We start from the raw sequence: 8790 nt of genomic DNA on the forward strand, positions 1-8790 counted from the left end.
GTATAGCAATCACTGAAAAAACTTGAGATATGAAAGTGCTTCAGAGGGCCAAATGTTGTATATCACTCGACTTAGTTCGACGAGCTGTGCATTTTCTGTATGTATGTATGTGTGTATGTGTGTGTGCGTGTGTGTGTATGTGCAACCTTTTTTTCTCACTCACTTTTCTCAAAGATGGCTGGACCGATTTTCGTGAAATTAATTGCAAATGAAAGGTGTAGTTACCCCACAGGTTGCTAATGAATTTCATTGTAATCGGATTTTTGGTTTAGAGGTTATGTATCAAAATGTAAAAATCACGAAACATCAATATTTCTGAAACTACACAACCGATTTTAACAAAACTGATGTCAAATGAACGGGCTATCTTCAGAACTCTTAACTTATAAATTTCATAGAGATCAAACATATGGTTCAAAAGTTATGTGAAGAAATGTTTTCCAGAGGCTGTTTAAACTCAATCACTTTTCTCAGGGATGGTTGGGCCGATTGTCACAGAATTAGTCTCGAATGAAAGGCCTTGTTGTCCCATAGGTTGCTTTTGAATTTCATTGTAATCGGTTAGTAACTTTATAAAACCGTTTTTTACGAAATTAGTTGAAAATGAAAAGTAGTGGCCTCATAGCACCCTATTAAACTTTATTGTAATTGGATTTTTAGTTTAGGCACCGTGTATCAAAATGTGAAAATCACTAAATTCCATTATCTCAGAAACTAAACAACCAATTTAAACAAAACTGGTGCCAAATGAATGGCCTGTCTTGAAAATGCTTAACCAATAATTAAACATGTGGTTGTATAAATGATGTATAAAAGATATGTATAAAAGAAGGAAATCACGTTGTGAAAAGAATCATATTCCAAAGACTGCTTAAGCTCACTCAATTTTTTCAGAATTGTTGGATTTTCACTAAATTCATTTATTTAAAGTGATTTGTTTGTCTTTGAGCCTATGGTTCTTAGAGACTTACTAAACATAAACAAACATATTTAATTCACGTTAGAGTACAAGAAACATTAAAGACTTTTTTTTAAACTTGACAAAACTTTTCACAAAACTTCAAAAGAGCATTTAATTATTGGACTGTTCAATAAAAAGCAAATTTTTTAACTTAGATTCAAAACTATTCTCTGGGAGCAATTTTAGTTCTGACTGGAGTCTGTTATACAGATCGGTTGCCCTGTTGACTGCAGAATTCTGTCCGAATGTCGCTGTATGTCGTCTGGAGGATATCAAACGATCTCTTCCCCTGGTGTTATGATGATGTTGCTCATACAGCCGGTTGAGTATTGTGTTGGTGTGGACCGTACCATGCAGAATACGGTGGATATGCATACAAGCAGCGCAATTATACAGTCTCTTGACGGTTAGGATTTCATGTTTTGAGTGGATGAATGAAGTTGAAGTTCTCCGGTGGTACCCGAACAAGTTTTTAATTGCCTTGTTTTGAATCGTTTGCAATGATTTTAATATCGTCGCATTAGCAGTTCCCCACACTAGTATACCGTATATGAGGTGGCTATGAAACAGAGCGAAGTACAAATTTCTCTTCGTTTCCAAAGGAACAAAATCAGCGATTCTCCTGAAAACACCAGCAACTTGAGCAAGTTTGGAGCTCAACTTACAAATGTGTGCCTTACACTTTAGTTGTTCATCCAGCAGCACACCGAGGTATTTAAACACTTCGACGCTTTCAATTGTGTTATCTCCGTAGAAGATATCGATATTGGTCGTTTTGGGTGTGTTGAACAGCATGTATTTTGTTTTGGAGATATTTTCCGTTAGTTTATGCTGGTTCATCCACAGTCTCAAAGTCGTTAGGTCCTCATTTATTCGCTGTTTCAATTCTTCGCATGATGTCTCAGCATAGATTAGTACGATATCATCGTACTTTATATAACTCCTTTAAGTTGTTTATATAACAGTTGAACAACGTTGGTCCTAAAGTACTACCTTGCACAACTCCAAAGTCAACAGATTGTTGTGTACTAGTGATACCTTTATCGCATAGAAATTGTTTACGATTGTCCAGAAAGTCTCTAAACCACATGCAAGATTTACCTTTGACTCCAAGTTCATTTAAACGACGAAGAAGAATTTTGCGATCGCAGGTATCAAATGCTTTGCTTAGATCGAGGAACACGGCCGCTACCTTTTTTTTTGCGGTCACATGCTGACTGAATGGTTGAAACGACATCGAATAGGGCAGCTTGTGTATTAGACTTAGGTCTGAATCCATATTGCCGAGATGAAAGAAAGCCGTGATCTTCGAGGTGTTCCATAAGCTGCTTATTAACAATTTTTTGAAGAATTTTATCTATAACACAAGGGATGGAAATCGGCCTGAACTCCGAAGGTTCACTTGAAGTTGGTAGCTTTGGAATTGCAACTACTTTTGAGATTTTCAAAGCAGCAGGTACTCGAGACTGAACGAGTGAGGAGTTGACAATATCCATTATGTTTGGGGATAACTCTTCACAAAGATTTTTGAGAAGTCTGGACTGAATACCATCATAACCAGTAGATAATGTGGATGGTAGTGCATGTATGAACCGCTTTATGTCCGTTAGCCCTACAGTCGTGAAGTTGAACGAAATATTTGTTTGTTCACGGAGTAAACCCACTCCCACATACGGTATACCCTCCGCTAGTTGAGCTCCAGCTGTTGCAAAGTAGTATACATAGTTTTTCATCTACAGTATCACATTTATCAGCAATACTGTCATAACTTTTCTTCGAGCCAAGAATTTCTCTGATTGTGTCCTAAGTTTTTGACACACTCTCCCTTATTCCGTTCGAACTTAGCTTCGTAGTATTGTTTCATTTTGCTTCGCTTCATATGTGTCACTTTTCTACACCAATCACTGTATACACTTCTGGTGAATTCGTCGGATCTGTTTTTACGATGCTTTGCATTCCCAATAATTTTTTGACTGTATGCACATTAACAATTCGTGATCAATCCACGGCTTCGAATGTCTGCGGGCCGCTGTTAGCGTTGGTATGGGTCTCGATGAAGCTGAGCCCGATGAACACTTGAAATGAACGAATTATAGTTGGTTTCAACGTTGACGCTGCGGCAAGTCACGATCGGGCATTGTTTTTGACTCTCACGGAAACAATCGATGTTGATCTTCGGATGAATTACACTCGTTTGTGGTAAATTGTTTATTTTGTGATCGGCTTCTACGAAGATAGCGTGGTGGTCGAATAAACACTGTTGTTGAAATAGATTGATTATTAGTTTTGATGTGATCTAGGCACGCGCCATATCGGGTCGGAGAAATGTCGCAAAAGTTAAAACCGTTTGAGAGTACCGTGTTTGTGTATTTCTGTGCCGTGGAACTAGGTCTCAGCAGATCGATATTAAAATCTCCGAATAGGATCATATTACTTGATCCTCTTCGAGTAAGAAAATCATCGAGCAATTCAACAAATCCATCAACAGCTGCCAAGAATATTTGTAGTGGCCTATATATGCAACTTAAAACAATCTTTTCTGGATAACCGATTTCGACAGCAACGATACTATTATACACGTCGCAGAACGATTCTACGAGTTTCGCGTTGATACTTTTGTGGACAAATATTGCGGACCCATCGCCTCGTCTAGATGATCGGGATGCAAAAAAGCAGCGGTAATTTAGAAGTGACGAAGATGTTTCGATGTCGTCGCGGGACCATGTTTCTGTTATCAAAAGAACGTCCATTCGGCATGGTGCATTATCTAGCAGAACTTCCAACTCGGTAAGTTTATCTCGTAAGCTCCTGGCGTTGAAATAGAACAATTTGAGGCTGTTCGACTCATTAATTTTGAGACCTTGAATAGTGGTTGTTGTTAGCGCATTTGTTTGAGACGGTAATCGAAGGTTTTGATTATTTGGTGTATTCGTTTAGACTATCGATGGAAAAGATTTCTCTCACTCTCCCTTTTTCGGTTTTTCGCACCAACAATCTACCGTCTCTAAACCAAGCAAACTTGACTCTGCCATCGCGTTTAAGGTCACGGGCTAGCTAAAACAGGAATCGATTTCGCCTTGTCAACACTTCGTTGATGTAGATGTTGACATTGCGCGAACTAGAAAATTAGTCTCAAATAAAAGATCTAGTTGCGCAATAAAATCCTATTTAATTACACTGTTGTCGGACTTTAACTTTGTCCGTTATGTATCAAATTTTAAAAATCACAAAACTTAATTAGGTACCACAGAAACTACACAACCGATCGAACATAGTTGGATTCAATGGACCAAATAAACTTGTCTTTAAAACTATCATCATGTTTAAACCCGGCAACCAGTGAAGTAGTCAGGGAGACTGCGGGTTCAAGTCCCGTCTGGATGCAGTATGTTTTTCCAAATATGTATCATATTTTCAGTTCGCTTATTTTTCGCTTCCTTGGCTGCACACACTGTCTGCCTTTAATGAATTTGAATGTTAACAGGTAAAAGCCGTTGTTCAAAATAGAAATGAATTCGAAAAAAATTAGCCCTACGGAGCACCTTTCGTTGTTGTGTTGCACTCGTCGGCATGACCAGACTGGCTTTGGTCTCGATCACACAGGTCTATAAGAGTTATCAGCGTCAGCTGACTCTCCTGTGTGTGATGAGACATTCCTTTCAGTAGCATAAACAACGCCTGCACAGCAGTGTGCAGTTAGGGGTGAGCAATAGAATGAGTTGGCAGCAACACATTTATTTAATGGTATTTGGCTACCAGAAATTCGTTGATTAAAGTGGAAACTAAATCCAGCAGAAATTTTCAAGGTTTTTTTTTTGAATGGGAGTGTTGTGTATTTCTATTTGAACAAATAATAAGTTCCAATGAGAAAGGCTGGGTCTCACCACTAGGTGGATTAATTTGGGTTTTTTCTTTTCGGAAAGACAAAAATTATTATTTTTAAGTTAGCAAGTACGTCACACAACAAACCGTTTTGGCTCTGAAAATATTTGTAATCATCAATACCTTCCCAAAATAGCATTTTTCAGTACCTCCTCAAAAATAAGTCTTGTTCCAAAAAATTAAACCAATAGTAAAAAATGGCCCCTTTTACCCTAATAATCGTTTATGCCCACAAAAGCCAAATCAAAAATGACAATAAAAAAAAATTAAAACTGGGACATTTTTTGTGGAACTGCTCGGCTGCAGTTAGATCTCTTTTGCCTTTCTCTTAAAAAGGTATAGCAATCACTTGCAAAACCGAAGATATAAAAATGCACCAAAGGGCCGAATGGCATATATCACTCGACTCAGTTCGACGACCGATTTTCATGAAATTATTTGCAAATGAAAGGTCTAGTTGCCCCATAAGACCCTATCAAGTTACATTGTAATCGGATTTTTAGTTTAGAGGTACCAAAATGTAAAAATCACGAAAAATCAACCGATTTCAATAAAATTGGTGTCAAATAAACGGGCTGTCTTAAAAAACGGTTAACTTTCTAATCTTATAAAGATTGAACTTGTGGTTTAAAAGTTATGGAAAGAAACGTATTCTGGAGACTGTTTAGTCTCACTCATGTTTCTCAGAGATGACTGGACCGATTTTCATAAATCAGTGTCAAATGGAAGGTCTACTTGCCCCATAAGACCCTATTGATTTGTTTTGCAATCGGATTCTTAATTTACCTGTTATGTTTAAAAATGTGAAATCCAGCTATGAAAAGAAACATATTTCGAAGAATACTTAAACTCACTCACTTTTCTCAGAGATGGCTGAGCCGATTTTTATAAAATTAGTGTCAAACAAAAGATCTAGCTACCTCATAAAACCCTATTGAATTTCATTGTAATCAGATTGTGATTTTATCTGTATCAAAATGTGAAAATCACGAAACTTCATTATCTCAGAAATAATACAACCGATTTGAACAATATTGGTATCAAATCAACGGGCTAGTTAAGCGTTAACTAAAAGGCTTTATAATGCCAAACATTGTGGTTCAAAAGTTGTGAAAAGAAACATGTTCCGATGACTTTTCGAATTCATTCCTTTTCCCAAAGATGGCTGGACTAATTTCAATAATCTTAATGTCAAATGAAAACTTTGGTTGCCTTTTCATTTGATTAAAATCGGACTTTTATTTCAACTGTTATGTTTTATATTGTAAAAAAAACGAAAGTCTATTAACTTAAAGATTACACGACTTATTTAAACATAACTACGGACTGTCTCTCGAACGTACAAATAACAAGTTTCATAACAATTTGATACCTGGTTCAAAAGTTATGGAAAGAAACGAAATTGATTGATCAAAATGTATTGTACTAAATCACGTTCCCGGTTTTGCTAGTGATTAAAGTGTTTGAAATTAGGAGTATTTTTTTCATTTCGCTATTTCTTTAGCACAAATATAACGTCAAATTTCTCCTTTTTATACTTCGATTATTACTTTAAATACAACATCAATGTTCTAGGACCCAAAGAGTGAATATACCTTTATTGGATTGAATTTCGCAACTTAGGGTTGTTTCCGGAAACCATACGTCGCAAAATCGGATTTCAAAAAAGTTAAGGGTATGTGCTTGAGTGCACAAACGTAGGCTTGCCGTGGGACTATGGTGGGTCTAAAGATTTAATTCTGCCATAGCCATAGTATATAACACACAAAATGTACAAATACCATATACAATAATCCATGAACATTTCACAAAAAACCACATACACCTGTCATAAACCACAGCATACAAATACCAATACCCACATGAACTGTCCCATGTAATTTCTCATCACTTTTTGCTTAAACCTCAAAAACTTTTTCACATACCCTGTGCTCTCAAAAAATCGCAAGAAAAAGATTTTTGTTGCTAAATTGATTAGAAAAATATTAATTGTGGTTAGTCCCATGTTACAAATAAACGCAAAACAAGCTCAGTGCTGAAAATAACTAGCATAGAATTATGGTCAATATCATAGAAATACCAATTGAAGTACTAATAGGAAAAATAATTAATTTGTTGGCTATACAATTATTCTGTCATAAATACCTCGGATAAATGCATTTTTGCACACAAATGTTATACACACATACACACATACACGTAATACACACACACACACACACACAAACACACACACACACACACACACACACACAACTCACACACACTCACACGCATACGCTACTCAGAAACACCCACGCTACTCAGACACACCCACGCTACTTACACACCCACGCTACTTCCACATACACACGCACACACAGACACACACACATACACACAGACACACACGCACATACACATACACACACGTTACTTACACATACACACACACGTTACTTACACATACACACACACGTTACTTACACATACACACACATACACGCCACTCACACATACACACGCTATTTACACACCCACACCCTACTCAGACAGACACGCTACACAGACACACACGCTTGATATACGACACACTATACCTACACTATCGGCAGCACCCAAACGGCTTTCAAGTCTTCCAATGGTCCCTTCCAACGGCTTCCAGTGGTCCAACGGTCCAACGGTCCAACGGTCGACCAGGGAATGATCTTCTCTCAACACGAAATGTCCTTTTATAGCGTCACTTAGTGTGGGGAGCTTGGGTGATTTGGGGAAGAACCAATCACGTGGAAGCATTCCTGCTTTCTTTCTTTGTCGCTTACGTTGAGTGATGAATGCGTTGCCAATTGGCTGGCATTGCTGGCAATGACTAAATGCGTGAAATAATTTCGTCTATATTTTTGTAGTCTACGTTAGGGAAATATACCAATCGTATGAAAAATGTATATTCGACCTTCAATCTTTTCCGCAATTTTTACGAAGTGATAAAAAAATGGTAACTAAAATTATCATGTTATACAAATCTTGTATGTTTTAGGTTTCCAACGGTATATTAACTATTGAAATCGAAACAGTTGTTTGAGCGCTATTAGCATCTAAAATCTTCCATTCCGCCAACCAAAAACGTTACATGTTCAATCCAGTTTTCACAGAATGTACCTTAGTATAGTGAAGAAAGACGTAGTCCCACGTCAATAAAGTATGGAGTTGATTCCCGACCTCTAAGCATTATCCCGGTTCCTGGAAATTCACATTGAGTAATGAAACTGGAAGCTAGTATACAAAAATTCGAAATGGCGTCTGAAGGTTATTTTTGGCCTCTGGCTATCATACTTTTCCACAAATTCTCATATTGAATGATGGTCTTTTTATGCTGTTGTTCATCGGGGAAAATTTGCCTACTTTGGAAAGTTGAATCCAAAATGATATATAATTGAGTCCAACCTACACTGGGGTCGTTTTTTACGCGGGTTGTTTTTATGCGTTTTTTCAAACGGGATATTTTTACAATAACGTGGATTATTTTTACTCGATTCGAAAGATTACGCGGTATCAAATAAGTTTAGTATAAGTATATCAATCTAATTTTTTTAAATTCGGTACAACCAACCACGTGAAAACCGACCCCAGTGTATATATAAGTACAGTGACGTTTCGATTATAACAGGAACAAGAAAAATCACATCATATATTTAAATCATATTTATTTCATATTACTTCCTAAATGTTCGGTATAGTTATGCTTCTGGCTACCAGAAATTCGTCATATAGAGTGAAAAATAAATCCAGCAGAAATTATCAAGGTGTATTTTTTTCTATTAACTAAAGGTTTCATGTAAATTTATTAAAACAAATAATAAGTTTGAAATAAAAAGGCTGGGTCTCTCTGCCAGGTGGATCAATTTTAGGTTTTTTTGAGTATTCAGCAGGTATGCATAAAATATTGTCACCATTAAACATGTTCACGT

This window comes from Wyeomyia smithii, chromosome 3, assembly GCF_029784165.1.
Source record: "Wyeomyia smithii strain HCP4-BCI-WySm-NY-G18 chromosome 3, ASM2978416v1, whole genome shotgun sequence".
NCBI lineage: Eukaryota > Metazoa > Arthropoda > Insecta > Diptera > Culicidae > Wyeomyia > Wyeomyia smithii.